We start from the raw sequence: 20,741 nt of genomic DNA on the forward strand, positions 1-20,741 counted from the left end.
GTTCGAAAGCGCTGGAGACGCTGTAGTACATATGCCAGGCCTGTAGATGGTGCTGTTCTCACAGAATCAGCCCATGAAAAGACAGTGTTAAATTGAGCGAAACGAGGAATGGCTAAAATGCATGATCTGTTTGGTATTTTGAAAAATAAAAAGTATAAATATGCCTTATATAGGTATGGTCATACACTACGGTATATTATTCAAATATAGCATGATAGGTCCACTTTAATTTAACTTTCTTGGGACAGCATTGTCACAATGAGATCATTCTGTTTGGCTAACCAGACTTAAACCCAGTTATCTATTAACTTTAAAAAAAATGGATGTATCTCAGGCAGTTTCTCAGGTCTGTCTATTTCATTTGCTCAAAACAAAAGGCTTACATATCTAGTCTGTTCTCACCTACTCTCAGTCTGAATTGTTCTTTGCCCTAAGGGAAATGAGGACTATCAAAAAACACTGGTGTCTTCATTACATGATACTTAATATAATTAGCTGTTACTGTATCTGAGCTTTATTGTATTTTTACACGTTTCTGGATGAGGGACGGATTTGTGAAAATCATCTGTAATACATATCACTCTATTCATCCATTGGGTAGTCAGGCTGTGATATGTAGCATATGTCAGCCATTAGCCCATAGAATAAACTAATTGAACATTTCACGACGACCCTAGCGTTGACGCAATAAGCCGTCTCTGTAGTCAGCACTCTTTATTCTCAAATCCTGCCCACATCACATCTGATTGCTTTAACATGACTACTAATATTCTACCAACACCCCCGAAGGTGCAAAGCAGATGCTGGGCAGTTTATAATGAAGTTATCATGAACATCCTTTACTCTGATGTTGCAAAAGAACCCCAGAAATTCAGCTAGTAATGGTCCAAAATTAGTTAGAATATAACTGGTTGTAAGTTAAGTTGTATAAAAACAAAAACAGCAGGTTAGGAAGATGAAAATAAGGGAAATAGTTCCAGTTTACTATTAAAATGCACAAAATAAGATTGACATTTCATATTGTCGTACACATTATAACAACTTAAAGCTTAAATTATCTATCATTTTTTCAAGGAACATATATAGCCTTGTCTTGACAATAAAATCGTAGATTAGTGCAATTGATAGTAAAGTTGTGTAGATTTACAGGGTCTGTTGCATAAACCAAGCGGCCCATAAACAACCAATTAATGCTTGAATTGTACGCTACACCTAAAGGAAGGGAGCCTCACTCTACAGACGGAGCTCACTCTGTCAAGGCGTGGGCGGGTGTAGGGACGGGTTGGAACTGGGCCTATGATGGCAGCTTCAGTGGAACTGTTTCTAACACACTTCCTCCACATACACTTTACCTGTCTGGTCAGTTTTAAGAAATTATCATCTTTTTTTTAAACACTGATTCACCAGACCCTGGCAACCAATGTCCAGTACAAACAAAGAGTAATGAAAGAAAAGGAAAACATTTTGATCACAATTTAGTTTGAGACAACGCTAACATTTGCAACAGGTGTAAATTCATTATTGACAGGTAATGACATGGTCTTTTATTAATAGCACCCACACCTGACCCAACCCACAAAACACATTAGTCTATTCCGTCTACAGGCTGTTTCCATGGTGATAGCAGAGATGTCGGTTAAAACAGTGGAAGCACAACACACGTGCGCGCGCACACACACACACACACACACACACACACACACACACACACACACACACACACACACACACACACACACACACACACACACACACACACACACACACACACACACACACACACACACACACACACACACACACACACACACACACACACACACACACACACACACACACACACACACACACACACACACACACACACACACACACACACACACACACACAGGAAGGTGTGTGATGAAAGCTGCTGCCACTTCTGGTTGACTGCATGGAGGATGCTAAACCTTCTGGATAAAGAGAGGGAGAGTGACAGACTGCAGACGTGTGATAAAGAAGTAATCCTGAGGGAAATCTCAGGAAGAAAATATGAGTTGTGAATCCAAACAAAATCCGGAAGAACAAAGAGAGCATCAGTATTGTGACTATGTTGCTTACGGAAATGCACTGTGACTAAACAAAGAACAATGACGGAAGTGGAGCTAAACTGAACAGCGCTGGGAAAAGCCTTCACGCATGGATAATGTTTTCAAATCTCATCTACAATAAACAGGAAGCAACATCTTCCTTAGTGAATGAACATCCAAACAGTTGTAGATCTATAAAAGGTGCATTAACGTGGAAAGACAAACTACTTGCTACTACCGAATGTAATCCTCCAATGGTCTGTAACCAACGTTTACACAAGGAGACCAAAGACTCCATATCCCACAGTTCACTGGGTTAAATGGACCATAATAAAGAACATTCCCGAGTCCCTCTTATCTGTCCCTCATATCAGCTGTGCTTTCACAGACTGTTTACTTGGCCAACATTAGCCTCAAACCACTGAGTACTTAATGAATCAGTAAGAACCCTTTATAATCTATTGCAAATTTGTCCAACACAGTTTGAAGTGTCCTTACCGATAAAGCTTTAAATACAGTATGTCAGCAAGACATATCTCTTAGGCTTTATTTATGTTCTTCCAATGAGTATTGTGTTATCTGCTCACCTTGAAATTGTTACTCAAATATGTCCATGAAATGCTACATTTTCACCCTGAAATGACTCACTTATGTAGATGCCTTTGTAGCTGTGATTTACAGGAGTTACTGGTGAAAGGGTCATAAATATAATGCTATGTCATAACCAGAAAGGTCTCGAAACTCATGCCAAAGTGCACCCGGAACAGGATATTGCATTGGCACAGTTATTACTAATACTGAAACACATCAAGGAAATGTGCCAAGAAAGATACAAACCTTGAAAATGTCCTCTGACAACAAAAAATCTACATTGTACTCTTCAAAACAATCAGATTTTACTGCATGGCTTTTCAAGTTTAAGGTTTGGTTCCACATTGTTTCACTACAGTTATCAGTCAGTGTAAGAAATCAATTGAGTGAAGAAACATCATGTGTATTTTCCCTGCGCTAACGGAAGAGTGATGAGCACAGACACAGAGTCAGTCACAGAGCATTTGTCAAGGTCGACAGCAGAAGTGCCTTCAACTCTTCTCAGAAAAACTGCTCTGACAAAAAGGCAAGAGTCAAGGTTGTCTTAGGTTGTCACACCAGATTGGACGTAATGCTTCATGATCCCAAGAACAATGGTTCCTGAGTTTTACAGGGAGATGTAAACTGCTGATCTGCAAGTCTCTAGTTCGCAGTCAAAAACATTTCTTGCCCTGAGGGAGGAACAGGCCGTGGCCTACTTTGGATCAAGATCTGTTGTTTTCTCAATACTGCATCCAAGTTTCCACAATCAAAACTTAGGAATAGTTCAAATCTAGCCTGGTATACAACTATGATAGGCATCCTTTTGTGAACAGGGTGAGAGAAAAAGCATAACTGTTTGTGTTGAATAGCGGGTACATTCCTGATTTTACTGTAACAGAGACTAAGGGCTATCAGGGGTGACATTTTGGAGCTCTTTACTGTTACCATTGCTTTAATTCTTCCTTGAATTTCAACTAAGGACTCACTCATTAAAAAACAAACAGGTAACTGGTTTGGTGCCATTTTTTAAAACCATGTACAACTCCTACTGTAAGTGTGTACAAAATAGATTTAATTGAAAGTTTTAAAATTCGAATTTTAACAAATATAATGTAGCCTACTCTATTGTGTTTGAGGGCATTTCAAATAATGTAAATAATTTGTAGTTTTGTGAACATCATTTGTTTAGTTTGTGAAAAATGACATTATGAGCATTCCAAGTTTAATCAGCTGCTCCATTACATGCTCCCTAAACCACAGGGATAAACCCCTGGATAGCGTGACAGCTGTTGATGTTCAGACATCCAGGATTGAACCTGCAACTAAATTATTTACATGGACGAACATTATCTCCAACGCCGGACAATTCCAACATATATTTCCAATATTGCTCCAGGTCACGCAAGGGGAGTTGGTGTGCACATTTATGACCGAGTAGAGCGTAAGCTGAAGTCCCAGGTGACACCAGGCAAGTGGATTAATGTGTGTTTCTGCACGAGTATGATGGCAAAAGTCTGTCCTCTACTGCAATGTGAAGCGCAAAGGATAGAGTCAGTTAGACAGAAGGGAGGAGGGGGGTGGGAGCAACACATCTGGCTCTGGATGATCTGCCTCCTGCAAACACCCTCTAAGGGTTCAAACTGAGGTTAACCCTCAATGGAGGTTCAATGGGCTGGAAGTGTGCAACTGTCCCATGAGTGTGTGTGTGTGTGTGTGTGTGTGTGTGTGTGTGTGTGTGTGTGTGTGTGTGTGTGTGTGTGTGTGTGTGTGTGTGTGTGTGTGTGTGTGTGTGTGTGTGTGTGTGTGTGTGTGTGTGTGTGTGTGTGTATGACAACTCTTTCTTCCATTCTGCATGGCAACAGTTGATGAATGGATGATGGATCATGCAGACCAGTGAGCTGTCTGAGGATTTTAGGAGGGGGTGAGGGGGGAACAGAGACATCACATCACTATCCATTAGGATTCATGAGGTTGACAGCGTAATGTAACAAGTGCCTACATTCACTTTTTATTCATTTTCTGACATCAAACATGACGGTTTGCACTGCAATACTCTTTTAGGAATGTGACAAGAACTGATACTTTGGTACCAAGTTCATTTACTGTAGAAAGTCATATTTTTTTCCGTATCAGCACCGAGAGCTCAAGACTTACAGCCTTACGCCCAAACTCTAAAATTGAAAAAGGAAAAATAATAATAAAAATTTCGATTGCACCCATTTGTTCCTAAAGCATTCAAGTCGGGCCACTTTAGATCATGTAAATGTATACATTTACTACGACGAGCCAATGACAATAACCCTATCTTTACCTGATAATGCAACATTAAAAAAATCTAGGAGTAGCCTACAGATGGTTATGTTAGCCACTAGCTCTTAGCATCTAATAATGGAAGTGCTATTGACTTGGATTTAGGTGCACTCCAGCTTTATTAAGTAAAAATGAGAATTGGGCAAAGGTAAATTATAACGTGCCTATGGTGTGTTCAAATGTATCTTGTGAAATTTCGTTTTTAACCAGAAACGTATACAAGTTTTTGGTTTATAATAGTTATATATATATATATATATATATATATATATATATAACTGAGGGAATATGACCCTATCAAATCTGCAATCAAACTTGATAAAGGATTTGTGCTAAGGTACATGGAGATTTTTTGTTTTGTTAGTTATTGTGGTATTGAATTGGCATTGACAAACGTGACATTTGACTGGTTCCTGGGCCCTTTCTTATTTCTTTAATTTCTCCTCCTCGACTCCTCGAATCCTCCGGTAGTGACCCGGAAACGAATTTCAGCGCACTGCATCCCCTGGATATTATTTTATGAACTGCTTTCATAGTGACGCGATGTTTACAGTGAGAACAGTTGTGAAGTCCGTGCAGAAAACAGAGCAGAAAGCAATTTCAGATCCAAACAAGTATGAGAGCACTCTCATTAGTTTGAATCTGAAATTGTATATATATATATATATATTAGGGCCGGGACTTTAACGCGTTAATTAAGATTAATTAATTACACAAACATTAACGCGTTAAAAAAATTAACGCATTTTAATCGCACTTACGTTTCTCACTGGATGAGTTTCAGGCGTACCGATTATACTGGAGCACCAACTAACGTTCATGATTTCAGACAACAACAAACCACAGTGAACAATAGTCAAACATCAACGAAAAAGCTGATGAGACCGCTTTGGTTGGCCCCGTGGATGGGACATTTTGTTTTAAAAACGGACGGATGGAAGCGTCAATAAGAGCACGGTTGTTTGCAAATTATGCAAAAAGGAATTCGCATATCACCGCAGCACATCAAGCCTCAAGTATCACCTCAATACAAAACATATAGCAGCTAGCGTGGAAGCTAGCGTGGATGTTAGCCCGACTCCGAGTACAATTGGAAACAGTTGTGTGTAAATCTGATTTTGTCAGAAATCGGGAGAAATGCGGGAGAAATATGACCCCGGGAGGAAACCGGGAGAGGGCAATGAAATCGGGAGTTTCCTGCGAAAATCGGGAGGGTTGACAAGTATGACCCACACCCAACCCACACTCAACCAGATGACTGGTTTCAGGGCCAGGATAACTAAGTCCACGTCTGAAAAAATAACCAGCTCACTGGATTGCACTCGACTGTAGACCACTTGGAGTGGTAGAAGATAAGGGGCTGCAAAAGGTACTACAGATTGCATCGTCTGACACAACATATGAGCTGCCATGCAGAAAGACACTGACAAAAAGAATCCAGCAGCTTTATGACAATGAAAAGGAAGATAAAGAGAATTTATTGGAGAAAGCCGAATGTGTTGCCCTGACTGGGGATCATTGGACCTCGGTAAGCAATTCAAATGACCTCTGTGTGACGGCACACTTTATTGACATCTTCTCACTGTTCTCAGGTCAAATATTTATATGTGATTAAAAATGCGATTAATTTCGATTAATTAATTACAAAACCTCTAATTAATTAGATTAATTGTTTAAAAATGCGATTAATTTCGATTAATTAATTACAAAACCTCTAATTAATTAGATTTATTGTTTTAATCGAGTCCCGGCCCTAATATATATATATATGTCCGCATCTGTAGCCTGTTATTGTTTCATTATATTACCACACTGTCAATGAATCAAAGTAAATATATAAGTCACCATGAACACATCTGTCCATCAGACAGAGGGCTGCTGTTCCTCCTGTCATCATTAATGGACGTCTCTTTAAAATGACCGCTCTGAGGAGAGGAGTTCTCGTTTCTCTAACCGCCTGCTGCTTCCCCTCCTCTCTCCTCGGTTCCCCTCCTTGGCTCCTCCACTCGCATCTTCTGTGGGCGGGACTAAGACACGAGGATAGGAGTCGAGGAGGGGAGTCGAGGAGGGGAGTCGAGGAGGGGAATTAGAGAAATGAGAAAGGGCCCTGGTATCATGACATCCCTACTACCCAGACATTGACTCCCTCTAACAACAACAAATAAATAAACATAACAATCTAAGAATTCAAACTTCTGCATGTAAAACCTTTCATTCCTCAACTGACCCTCAGTTGAACAGGAAATGGGTCCGTCATCTCACCCCGTGTACACAAAAAGAATGAAAGAAACCCAAAGCATGTTGAACAAGTGCTGAAAAGTGTGGAAAATGTGTTTAACTGCTTTTCTTTTCTCAGGTAGAGCAGCACAGAATCATGTGTGCAACTAAAACCATGAGAACTTCCTTATAACAATCAATAAGCGCTTTCACACCGGAGTACTTTTCCCAAGAACTAGGCCGATACGGGGGGGGAGATTTGGTTTCACACCAAAAAGATCTTGAGCTAGTCCCTAGTTCGCGCAAACCTTTTCACCCCAAGATAGTTCCTGCTAGAGAGGTGGTACTTTCCTGGGGAGGAAATGGTTCGTGGGTGTGTCGGCCACACTAACAATTTCTGATTGGCTGGGCGAATTGCAAACCATGCCTTGTAAAACTCCAAAAGGTTTTGTGAAGCCGCCATTTTATTGTCTTGGCAACACAAAAGAAAACATGGGAGCGGTGGAGACGAGTGATGAGGAGGTGTCGGCGCTTCTGGCGATTTACTCTGAAGACGCTACCCAGCAGCTTCTACTGAAGACAGTCCCCAACTCCGGGTGGCAGTATACACCGTAAAGTTGTTTGCGGCCTGCCAGTAAACCCAAAGCAGAAGAAGAAGAAAAAGAAGAAGAAGAAGAAGTGACGTCAGCGGCTTCATTTGCGTAATCCTCCCGGGGACTTATTCTTCCGGTGAGAACGCAATCTACTAGGACAGTTCCAGGGACTAAAGAGTTCGGGAAGACTAAGTACCGGGGACTAAGTACCGCAAAGTACTTGTTGTGAAAGCGGCTATAGTACACATTAAAGTTCCTCTAACTACATAGTTCTATAATGTCTGCTGCTAGGGATGTCCCGATCACCTTTTTTTGCGCCCGATCCCGATCATTTGATTTTGACAATTTGCCAATACCGATTTTTCCCAAACCGATCTTTATGCAATGCATTAAGAGAACAAAAAGAAAAAAAGCATTCAAGTTTCCCTTAAGGTTATTTTTTTATTTAAATTGGATATTCTATCCAACATGGATATAGCTTCTTTTTTTCACAGCAGCATTGGATCAGTTCAGTTGTGCAACATTGGATCAAAACAAAATAAAGCTCATCAGTACTCGTTAGCTTACTGTTACAATTAGACACTGCGCCGTGCCCACTCCACGCCAGATTTGACCAGGTCTATGAAAACAAGCCCCAAAGAAGCAACACATACATGATGTTGTGTAATTTGAAACCAAAACTAAGGCCTCAGGATGAATTTAAGACTTGAACATAGTCATTTTTGTTTTGCAACATTGAATACAACATTTTAAAAAAGTATTTATAAAAAAAGAAATTGAAAAAATCCCGATCCCCAATTTTTTTCTCCCGATTCCGATCTTTTGAAAATCACGTGATCGGCTCCAATCCCCGATCGGATCATCTCTATCCGCTGGGGTTAAGTCTAGATGAAAGTTTAGTTGTTGTATCCCCTCTAATTAAAATAATCCTGATATATTATTCAAATCACCATCTAGCAACGTAGGTGCCATTATAAACTATATGGTCACAGCCTACCTGTGGGGTAAGAAACAAAAAATAATTATTTCCATGTACTTGATACAGGAGTAGAAAAAAAACAATTATAACACGTAACAGTAAATGCTCTATGTAGACGACTCCAAGCCGGCTAAACCTGACCTGCAACGTAAAGAATCTGGTTTCAGTTTGCTTCCTTTCCCTCAGGTAACTATTATTAAATAGTCAGCTTACAACACTGATAAACAAGCCCCATAAAAGGTCAAATGTAATGAGGCGAGCCAATTCTCCCTCGCCTGTCTTGAAACCTGGAACATGATGAAAGTCTTCTAAGTTTCACACGTGATTAAATGTTCCCAGCTAAATCAAAGCCTAATTTGTTGTTTGTGTTGAGAAAAAAAAGAACTGCCAATAAAATATAAATCCATTTAGAAAAATCCTTGTTGAGTGGGTCAACTGCAGTAAATCCCAGATGAAGAGAAATGAACACCGGCCAGATGCTTCTACATCTTTGCCATGCCTCAGTGTTGATCTACCAGTGATATTGGCAAGGTGTCAGATATGGAGATCTTGTAATATCTAAGGAAAAATCACAGTTATGCTCACAGTAAGGCTCATTTTCAGGTTCAAATGTGTATATTGTGCCTCTACTGTGACATGTTTCCATGCTTTAATGTTCAAATAGGTCTTATTTTTCTCATACTGCCTGTGCTGCAACACCTCTTTTCACCCTCTGGCTGAGACCAGTACTCAGAGCTGGCCGGCTCTGTTGTGATTGGTCAACCGCCTTAAGATGTCCCGGCCCTTAGCTTATCACGTACAAAAAAAGTGTTGTCGCGCAAGCCAGCTAGAAGCGTGAGTGTTATATGTAGTGATGTCACTATGTTGCTATAGTAAACAAAATAGTCCAATGGAGGCGTTTCAGGCAGGAGGGAAGTGTGTGGGAGAGAAACTCCCTCAGGAGGGAACACTGGGATTTAGCCTTTGCAGACCATTTACATGCACAAAAACCTTAATAACACACTATAGGAAAGGGAAAACCACCAAAAGCATAACAAAGCCCCTTTGATGCAATCTTTTAGCCTGGATTTTTGTAGAGTGCCAAATCTCAATCATAATCTTAGAAAAAGGAGAAAGTTTCAGTGAAGTCACAGATTGAGAACAACTTGCAATCCGCAACTGACTTTAATAGACCAAGACATCTGTCAATCAAGCAAACATGCCTTCAAACTTTCGGGGTATTTATTCACATTGAAAATGTATTTATAATTTAATAGCCAAAATAATGTAATTAGAGGCCACTCATTTCCTCAATTTGATTATGTTTCCCGATTTGATTAGGAAAAGATCAGTTACGTAGATTTTTTTCTTTTTACTTTGTTTCTTGACTGGAGGTCCAATTCAGATAATAACAGAGGTCTGGGCATGTCATTACTCAACCTTCAACACAACAGTTTCTTCACCAGTGGACTTATCCAAACCATTTCTGTCAATTTGTGCTAATTGTAGTTAGTAACATAAGTGAAACGGTTCTTGGTAAAAAGGCCGGTATGTGATAACCCAGTAGTTCTTATATCTGTTAAGTCAACCCTTTTTTCCTCTCGGAGAGACTTTGTATAGACCGAAGGAAACCAAAATCAACACCAATGACCCAAAATAACTTGTGTTTGGGAATCTCTAGTTAAATGACTGGCAAGCACAAACCAATTGTTTAACCAGTGTGTCTCTCAGCAACAGTGTTATTGCGTAACTTTGTCTAATTGGGGAGGATTTACATCCTGAAATACCGTAGTAAAGTACCAAATCCTTTACATAAATCAGCCCAAGCCTCCAGTGAAAATATACTTATGTGCTCTTGACCTTTGGTCTGGTATAATCTGTTCAAACTTGCTACCTCGGTGCCTGCAGAAGGTTGTTACTGTAGTTCTATATTTTGTTTTATCCTAACAAAAATCAGGAAAGTAGTACCAACTAACCAGTATGTCACAATATTAAAGGATCAGCAAAACTGTGATTAAAACTGATAACATTAACGATTGCAGAACAACTTAAGATAGTTGGCATAAACACAGAAAGGATTATGGGATCCATTATCTTGTGGTAACCTTAACTAAGGATGTGAGATGCATCTACATGGCACTATGGAGAGATGATCAGCAAGTGGCATATGGTCAATCTCCGCTCAAGTTAAGCCCACTAACTAGAAAAAAAACATTTAAAATGCACCAGCCACATTTAAAAACAAAACAAGATCGGCCTTGGCCTTGTGCATCCATATTTAAACTCCTTGCTGTTTTGACTGGCCAGGAAAACAGCCCTTCAAATTGGGTTAGGGGAGCTGCGTCTCCCTCAGGCTTCTTTCGCTGGAGCAAATGTGACAGCAGGGCGTGTTGGGGGGAGTTGAGCTCAGCTCCAGGGAGGTTGGCTGAGTTTTGCCCTAATATGGACACAGGCTGGGGGTGGGGGGTGTGCAGGGTGCTGCTGAAAGGCAGAGGAGAGGAGGGTGGGCTGGGTGGAGTAGGGGAAACCTGCCCAGCACCACCACAATGGCAGCCTTGCTTCTCCCTGCTGTATCATTGACACTTTTTATCCTGCCTCCTACAGTACTGGCAGCAGAGGATTCCTCTGTTTTGGTCTGCTAACCGTGCTCCAAACACTTGAGCAGTTAGGACTCGTACATCAGGCTCAGCTCATTTTTAAGTACTCTTGTTGCTCTTGCTCAGAAAGCAAGTATATCACACAGCCATAGACTCACACACACTTACAGAGTCCAGTGCTCAACAGCAGCAGCACTCAGCTCTGTGCAGTCAGCTGGGCCTGCTGCCTCATTTTACACTTGCCCATCACAGACTCACTATTACCCCTTCACCACATCTGGCCTCTGGTGTAGAGAAAAAAGGGAATCTCATTATGACAACAGAGACAAAAAAGTCACAGTGGTCATCTTTGCAGACCCGAGTAGTGGGAGGGGGCTCAGTGAACGTAGTAAACAACTCTTCTGTCAATGCTGAGAAAGTGGGGAAAAGGGGACTGCCAAGGAACATGAACAGAACAATACAAGAAGGAAAAGAAATCAAGGCAAAGTAGGAAAGTTAAGGAGGGCGTTTGGTATTCGGAGAGGAGGAGGAGGAGGAGGCAGAGCTGGCTACCAGCAGCCATTGCTGCGTAGAGTGGGTCTCCAGGCGTAGAAATTCCTCCTACGTCTCTGCTCAATGCCACTTCTGTTCTGCCAAGCCCTGTATGTCAGCAGCATTGCAGATACAAAGGGAACCATGTCTGTGTGTGACTGAGACTTGTGTGAAGCTAGTGTGTGTGAGAGCATCAAGCAACCTCCACCACTGCAGGCTCCTCCTCTGTTGGGTGGAGGCACAGAAGATGCCTTGACCCTGATGGCAGGATAATCCTAATTACCGTGCGGCATTTTATTTGTAATCATCAAGCAATTTGTATTTAGTATTTACAGGATACTGAAAGCAGCAAAACCTTATCATTAATAGTGATTTGTCATTTTTGAATGATCTATTGATCTTACAAAACTAGGGCTGCAGAATTGGAAAAAAATAATGAGTCTCGATTATTTGTAACTGATATTGCAGGATATTAGAGGAGATATTTGAAAACTATATTAAATTATTATTTGTGTTTTATAAGAGGATATGTAGCATCAAATATGTTTCGTTATGTCTATATAATACATTTTGTAGCACAGAATATGTCTGCAGCTCCACAGTACTTAAAGTGGTATTTTAACATATTATTATATAGCCTTAGATGACATTTCACCAATATTGTGTTTCCTGCTATTTGAATATTGCACTTATACATATTGTGATTTCGATGAGATGCTAAGAAACTTTACCACACTATAAAATACCTAAAAAATGAACCCTAAATTACAGCTGTTGACATTTTAGATTTTTATCCAGCCTTAAAGTGAACCACTTCGTTAATCCTTCAACATTGAGATAGCATATACAAGAGGCTAAGATTGTTCATAGCTCAAAGAAATGGTATCTGGATTTCTCATACCCACACGGGAGAGGTTTATCAATACTCAAATTTCCCCTCCTCGACTCCTCAGTCCTCCGGTAGTGACCCGGAAATGAATTTCAGCGCGCCATTTTGAAGGACATCTCATTTCTCTAAATGCACTTCGAGGACCGAGCATCGAGCATCGAGGAGGCTCTCTGGAGGAGCTCTAACCGAGGAGACACTGATGGGTCCTCCACGGCTCCTCCACGGATGCGTTTCCGGGAACGGTGGAGGCATGACGCACGGCCGGACTTATCTCAGCCAATGACAGCTCTGCATGCATCCCTTGGATATTATTTTAGTAACTGCGACACGAAAGAACAGCTGTGAGGTCCGTGCAGAAAGCAGAGCAGTGTGTATAATATATATCACTCAGTATAACAGGCCTACTCTCTTTATTAGCTTTAGTTTAGTAGATATCTACAAACAAAGAGTCGATATTTTTCTAAGACCATTTATAATAATAATAATAATAATCCTTATATTTATTATAGCGCTTTATCAATGACTCAAAGCGCTTTACAAATACACATTACATATACAGATCATACATACATGTAATGGTCATCTACTGTGGACAATACCCACAGGAGCAAGTTCAGGTGAAGTGTCTTGCCCAAGGACACAACGGCTTTACAGACGCAGCGGCAGCGGATTTCACCCCCTTGATCAATGCACTGCCCCACACCGCCCATCTTCACACCTCAAAGTCATTGAGGCGCATTTACAAGTACACATTGATATTATACATATACTGTGGACAATACCCACAGGAGCAAATTCGGGTGAAGTGTCTTGCCCAAGGACACAACGGCCTGAAGCAGTGGGGCGGGAGCGGGTTTCGAACTGGAGTTCCCCAACAACCCCTTGATCTGATGATCAAACGCACAGACCACTGCGCCACCCGTCCCCGACGGTGCTTCACATAATAAAATACACAACGGCTGTAGCCTGATTATGCTTTAGGAGCTGTAGGTGTGTGTGGTACAGTGTGTAGGTGTGTGTGTTTGGTATAGGGGGTGTGTGTGTTGTACAGTGCGTAGATGCAGCGGACAGACGGGTCTCAGTTGGTTTGGTGTCCTATGCTTACTTTTAATACTTGTACAACTTTTGGCCCGTAATTTCAATTCCCCATTTCAGCAACCAGAGAAAGGGGGGGGGGGATATATCCAGTCTCTGATTGCGTTACGTTATTATGAGAGTGCTCACATACTTGTTTGATTCTGAAATTGTATATATTTATATATGTGTGTGTGTGTGTATATGTGCGCATCTGTAACCTGTTATTGTCTCATTATACCGCACTGTCAATTAATTAAAAGTAAATATATAAGTCGTCATGAACACATCTGTCCATCAGAGTTCTGCTCTGCCTCCTGTCATCATTAATGGACGTCTCTTTAAAATGACCGCTCAGAGGAGAGGAGTTCTCATTTCTCTAACCGCCTGCTGCTTCCACTCCTCTCTCCTCGGTTCCCCTCCTCAGTCCTCCGCTCGCATCTCCTGTGAGCGGCACCAAGTCTCGAGGAGAGGAGTCGAGGATAGGAGTCGAGGAGGGGAAATTTGAGTATTGAGAAACCTCTATGGAGTGGGGCACACGGGTGTTCCACTTTGAAAACAAAACTATGGCTTTCCTTGAACATTGGCTCTACAGCAGGGGTCTCAAACTCAAGGCCCGGGGGCCAAATCCGGCCCGCAACTTTTTCTGTGGCCCTGCAATAGCTTGCAAAGAATATAATACGTTTATTATACGGTTACATTCCACTTTACAGAAGCAGGTTTCCCATAAACTACATGTCCCACAATGCATCTCGTTTTGTGACATGCACACTGAAGAGACTTGCAATTATTTGCCCTGGACTTCTGCTTTGAAAAGTAGTTAATCAACAAGTTATTATCCTATCCGATAATAATCCAATTCAGAGGCAATCATGTAATATAATACATTATTTTATATATATATATTATATATTTATATAGTTACAACCGGCCCTTTGAGTGCAACCTTTATGCGAATGTGGCCAGCAATGAAATTGAGTTTGACACCCCTGCTCTACAGTGAAGGATCAGTGCTAATCACTTCCGATTGGTCCAGCAGACGACTCCTGACCTTTGGCTTCAGTCATCAGATGAATCTGTTTATCTTGACACAGACCAAGATCAAGAATACTGGCAGAATTAGTCATGCACCATATCTAGGCCACATCTTTTCCTTACTCTCCTTTCACTTTGCTACCTTTGCTCTGATTCTGCATAAGTGCAAGTCTAGCTCAACACACACACACTCAGTTGCAAATAGAGGAGTGTGTACAGAGCACAAGCAGAACACAATGTCAGAAAATAGGAACTTAGACTACTGAAGGTGATAACAGTGCTATGTTAATCTTTGCGGAATTGAGACGCGACTACTTGCAGGAAGAACTGCATATTATTTATACATGTTCACAAATACTGCACACTGAATTGATCATGCAGAATTGTGTGGTCTAGTTGTAAGTAGCTATGCAACACAAAGGAAATACACACACACACACACACACACTTTTTGACAGTCAATGCCCTGCCCTGGCCGAACTGCTGTCATTTTGTTCAGTGTGCTGATACAGCAGTCTCACTAAAGCGTGACGGCTGTCCTCTTAATCTTCCTAATATTCCTGCTCTCACACAGTTAGCTTGTCATGAACAATAAACAGCTGTAAATCTCTGGATTCCTGCACCTGCTGAGAACAGTGGAAGTTGTGCTGAATTGCAAAAAGCCACTCAAGAAGAAGAGATCCTTCTGCCAGCTGTGGAGATGCAGGAAAACAGGTGGCGGAGCAGCACACAGTCAGCTCACTGACCTCTACCGAGGTTAAATATGATGTGTTATACATTGAACTAGAGGTGTGCTCTGATGCATATAGGGTGGTGCAGGAATGAGTCCCAAAGCCCGGAAATGAGTTAGCATTTTAGAACTTCCGGTTCACTCGTCTTGAAAACAACATATTTTTCATTGGGCTTTTGGTGAGATGCCTGATCTGGTAAACACGAGCTTAAGAGATTGTTTACGTTCTCTTCTACAACATACAATAAGTCAGTCAAAACCCTACTGGTGAATGTCTGGAGTTTATAAGAGTCATAAAAACAGTAGTGACTGAGTGAGACTACTAAACGTTATCACACAGAACATTAGCCACCTTTAGCTTAGCAGCGATAACGTGACGTCAGGCGACCGTGACGTAGTTCGTTGTCAGCCTAATGTTACATTCGTACTTCTTGCATTGAATTTATACTTCAACAATTAGGAACGTGTGTGATATGTCGAGATTATCCTGCTTGACAAAACATGTACATATCTTGTTTTCTACAATATTACAAAACCCAATGGAAAATCCCATTGCTTTGAGTTGAAGAAGCCCTTGCGATGCTAACTCCCATGTCTGTCTACAAAAAGCCATCACTGCATCACTCTTTGGTTGCATTTTTTATCAACATCCATTTAACATTCCAACTGAATAATATGCTTTCAAACTCACAGATCTGGCTGAAGCATCAAGCCAGAAAAAGAGAAGTGTCATGCAGGTAATTCCACTTCATAAAAACCAAACCATAAGTGTGATTCACAGAGCAGAAGTCAACCCTGACAATAGACATGTGATCATCATTTCTGAATTATAGTCCCTGAGCTGCATAAATGTGATCAGTCAGTAGCATGACAAATACGTCAAAGAATGAGACAAATTCAATCAGAGTTTCATAACTTTCAGCCAAGCTTTGTACCGTAAAATATTTCCAAAAGGGTTCCAATTTTCCATTGGCCGAGAATAGCAAGATGCTGTGGGCATTGGTGCATAAATAAACTGCCAAAGAAAAGAAGCCGGTCGTTGAAAGTAGTTTGTACAAAATCGATAGGACAGATGGTGTGCACTTTAAATGACCCCGTCACACCACCACTCAAGTTTCAATAACAACAGGTTACTTATCTATCATGAGGCAGCATGAAACCCTACAAGGCCAAATAAGGACAAATGAAAGTAATATTTAAAAAAAAAAGAGGAACACCGGAACATTAAAACAAACCACTAACAGCAATACTGGATCACTTGGGGGGGGGTAATAAACGTACCAGCACTGACGATTAACAGCACGGCCTCTGCACAATAGAAGCCAGCGAGAGCAAACTGCACAGTAACAGACTTACAGAGAGCTGTTGTCCCACTGACAGGATGTGAGCATAAAAAGTGAAACGTGAGCGGGAAGTGTGTGGGGTCATAAAGCAGCGCAGTTCCACACACACTTGTTCTCACAGCCAGACAGATAAAGAGACAGGCACACGTTAGTTTGACGTAAAACAGGAACTTGGAGATGACAGTCATTTGTATTTCACTGCGACGAAGCCACGGTTGACTACACACACAAATAAGTAATTTCCTGAAAGTCATAAAAACAGAAGGCGATCGAGGAGAGCCAAGAATGAAAATCATACACATATTGTAGACGTCTGAAATGAGGACGTTATTTAAATCCTGTGTGAACATTGAATGCTTGTGGGTTAAGAGTTAAAACGCTTTTAGGGGATAAGCTGCCCTAACAGATGAGATGTATTAATCTTGCTTTGCCAAATAGCGGGACTGAAAAGGCTCCTTGTGTAAGTGGGTGGATGATTGCAGCTGAAATGATAACCCTGAGTTATAGGCCTTTCAGCCATCATTAAATCTCTTCTGAAGCTGCATTCACACCACTATATGCACTCATTTGTATGCACATGGAAAAGAAATAGACACAAGCAGAGAAGGGATGCTGTAAAGATTAGATTCTCTGTAGCGAGGGGTTTTGTTGGTTAATGCAAGCAAAGCTAGAGTGAGCACTCCAATAAAGGAATGTCATATTATTTTACCTTTGCTGTCCACTAATCTCTATCTTCTGTTGAAACCAAATGTTGAGCAGTAGAATAAAAACAACACCGCATAGGAATGAAGCTAGTGTGTGTAATGCGCCACTAATGGGGCAAACCAGCAGCCAGGCTACATTGGGACATATTTTTGTAAGCTGGCCCGGAAGTTAATATTGCAATGGGATTTTTCCGTTGGATATTAGACAATTGCAAGACAAGATCTATTGCATGTTTAAGGTACGAACACAATTTTTTCAGCAGGATAATATCCACATGTTCACACCACTTAAATAATAGATGAAGCAAAAATGCAACTTTCAAAAGTAAAAGGTGACGCTAGTTAACGCTAGCCGAGTTCAGCAGCCATACGAAGCCGCGAGCTGAGGGACAGAGGCCGAGCGCACTTGCCATGTTTGTGGATGTTGTCATAAAGCGATATCTTTTGAAAACTTAAAAAGGAGGATATACTTTTTGATTTTAATATTTGTAACTTTCTGTTCCATCTATGTGTTACTGTACACAGTTAATGTCTCTCTTTCACTTGTATTACTGTCCCATTCACAGGGACACACAATCTGTTAGCTGAGCATCTGAGGCTCTGGAGCCAGTGAGAAGTCTGTTGTGTTTTCTGTTCCAGCCCAGATGGCAGCGTTGGCTGAGTCAGCGGTGGCTGCTGCTCCACAGTAAACTGGATGATTAGTCATTGACAACAGGAGGAGAGCCGATTGCTGATAGCCAGGAGCTGAAGGATTTATAGCGAGTTTGTTCAGTCTGAATGAAATACTGATTCAAAGAAATGTAATGAGAGTGTTCAAGGATATGCACCACATTGCCGTTAACTAACAAATTAAACAAACTCAAGATGATTAAGGCTTAACATATTTTATTGAAAATATTTCTGGTTTCTTGGACAAACGTTGTCCAGGTCAGTTGCCATATTTGCTTGGGATTTAAAAAATAACGGTTGTTACATAATTTTTTTTGTCAATTAATGCAATAGTGACATGCTTATTCTCTCTGATCTTGGCCAAAATTGAACACACATGAACATTACATGTCACTTGTTAGACGCTTTTATCCAAAGCCACTTACATACTCAATATTGTGGACAATCCCCACAGGAGCAATTTGGGGTGAAGTGTCTCAGGGACACAACAACATGCTGACTGCAGTGGGGTTTGAACCTGAGACCCCCTGATCCCAACACCAACACACAGCCGACTACAACACACGCCTCCGAACATGCGTGATCGGATGCACCAGACAGACTTGCAGCGCTGCAGGCTAACCTCAGTTGGCATCTAAAGTGATTTAAGGATTCACACTGCTTGTTCAGCTAAAACCTCTTAACAGATATCGGACTTGGCACAGAGCACAATGCTGGAAGGAAATCCTTTGAGATTTCTCATTTATTGTAACAAAGCAACTTGTGATTCATAGTTAGACTAACAAACAGAAACCTGCTGTTGCTGCTGCAGGCATTTGGAGTTTTGGAGCAGCTTAACTGCAAATATCACATTACCTTTCTCCAGCCTGGTGAGGCTTTAACGCAACACATTTAAGTAGCTGGGTGTCTCTTTGCAATAGGACTTTAATGGCTGCAGTCATCATATTTCACACATCAGAAGGGTAGCTTGCAAACCATGTTTCAGATGGATAGTGTTTCTTTGATCATGACAATACATAGTCAACCCAAAAGGTGATTTATTGCATCTTTTGCTATGTAGTTATGCTTGAGGTTTCACATCAATTCAGCCCAGTTTTGGGCTGCGGTTGTAGACATATAAAGTTTGCTACCTCGTGTAGAAAAAAAGAATGCTAAACATCATCAGCAAAGTGGTCTAAGGTTATATATGCAGTCTCTTATCACATTTTCTTCAGAGGTTGTGGCAGAGCTTTTTGTGGCAGCCTAGCCGTGCTAAACAAGTACAAAAGAAACACTGCGATGCAACACAAAAGGCCCCGTGACTGCCTCAGGGAACCTGTAATGCAACAGCAGGTTAAAAACCACAATGTGAAAAAGGGCAGTGTTTGAGAGGGTGTGAGTTGCCATATCCTGTTTTTCTGTCACTGAACTGTGAGAGAACAAAACTACGAGACCTTAAACTGCAATCTAACAGCTACTGCTCTGACGGAGTAATGCTCAATCAGTGTTTCAGCCACACACACATGCTACATTCAGACTCTGCCAAGACACATTTGTAAAGTCTGACATGTCTACTGCTCTTTCTGTGTTCTCTCATTTGCTGCACCACATCTCTTCAGCACACCATCTGAAACTTTAACATGGTTCACAAGAGCTGCACAACACACATCAATAACTGATTGCCCAGTTTACATTAGCTGCACACTTAAGATAATCAGGAGAGTCTGCTTGAACATCGCTGAGATTTTCAAAAGCAATGCATTAACTTGTCCTTACAACAATATTATTCAGTTTGAAACATCTATAGACATGTTCCAGGCGTTATAAAAAAGGGGTCTAGCTATTTCAACAGTCTATCATCACTGTGGTGTGTCTTATGCATGTGTGACATATAAAAGCAGAAGTATTGATATAAAGTCAAACAGAACAAGATCTGGTTAATGCGTGGTGGAAAGTGAAACATCATATCTTGCCGTGTACAGTAATGACATGGCATCTTCGTTTTGGGGCTACATGAAGTCCTACATGCGCTAACTTGTCTGAATGGTGCTAAAAGTGAATACTGAGGCGCACAGCTAAACTATGTCATGCAAAGACCACACACACACACACACACACACACACACACACACACACACACACACACACACACACACACACACACACACACACACACACACACACACACACACACACACACACACACACACACACACACACACACACACACACACACACACACACACACACACACACACACACACACACACACACACACACACACACACACACACACACACACACACACACACACACACACACACACACACACCTGTTGCTGTATGTTCAACAAAAGAGCGCCATTTCATTCATTCAGCATTCCTCTCTCTCAGAAGCACTACATTAAGGGATTTCTAGCTGGGTTTCGATGTAAAGCTGGTTATCAATATGTCAATCATTTTGGGTCTGT

General features: G+C 41.2%; 1 protein-coding gene across 4 annotated transcripts in view; it reads right to left on the reverse strand.

Moving 5' to 3' along the window:
• The window catches only part of fam49a (family with sequence similarity 49 member A), a 47,165-nt gene that overhangs the window by 24,755 nt on the left and 1,669 nt on the right, over nucleotides 1-20,741 (reverse strand). The window contains exon 1 of one of the 4 annotated variants that reach the window (XM_079644075.1): nucleotides 16,858-16,928. The exons of the other annotated variants lie outside the window; for them this stretch is intronic. The gene's annotated coding sequence lies outside the window, so the exon portion shown is untranslated. Of the gene's footprint in view, nucleotides 1-16,857; nucleotides 16,929-20,741 lie in introns of those variants that run through there. 4 annotated transcript variants of the gene reach the window in all.

Source organism: Notothenia rossii (genome assembly GCF_949606895.1).
Source record: "Notothenia rossii genome assembly, chromosome: 8".
Classification (NCBI taxonomy): domain Eukaryota; kingdom Metazoa; phylum Chordata; class Actinopteri; order Perciformes; family Nototheniidae; genus Notothenia; species Notothenia rossii.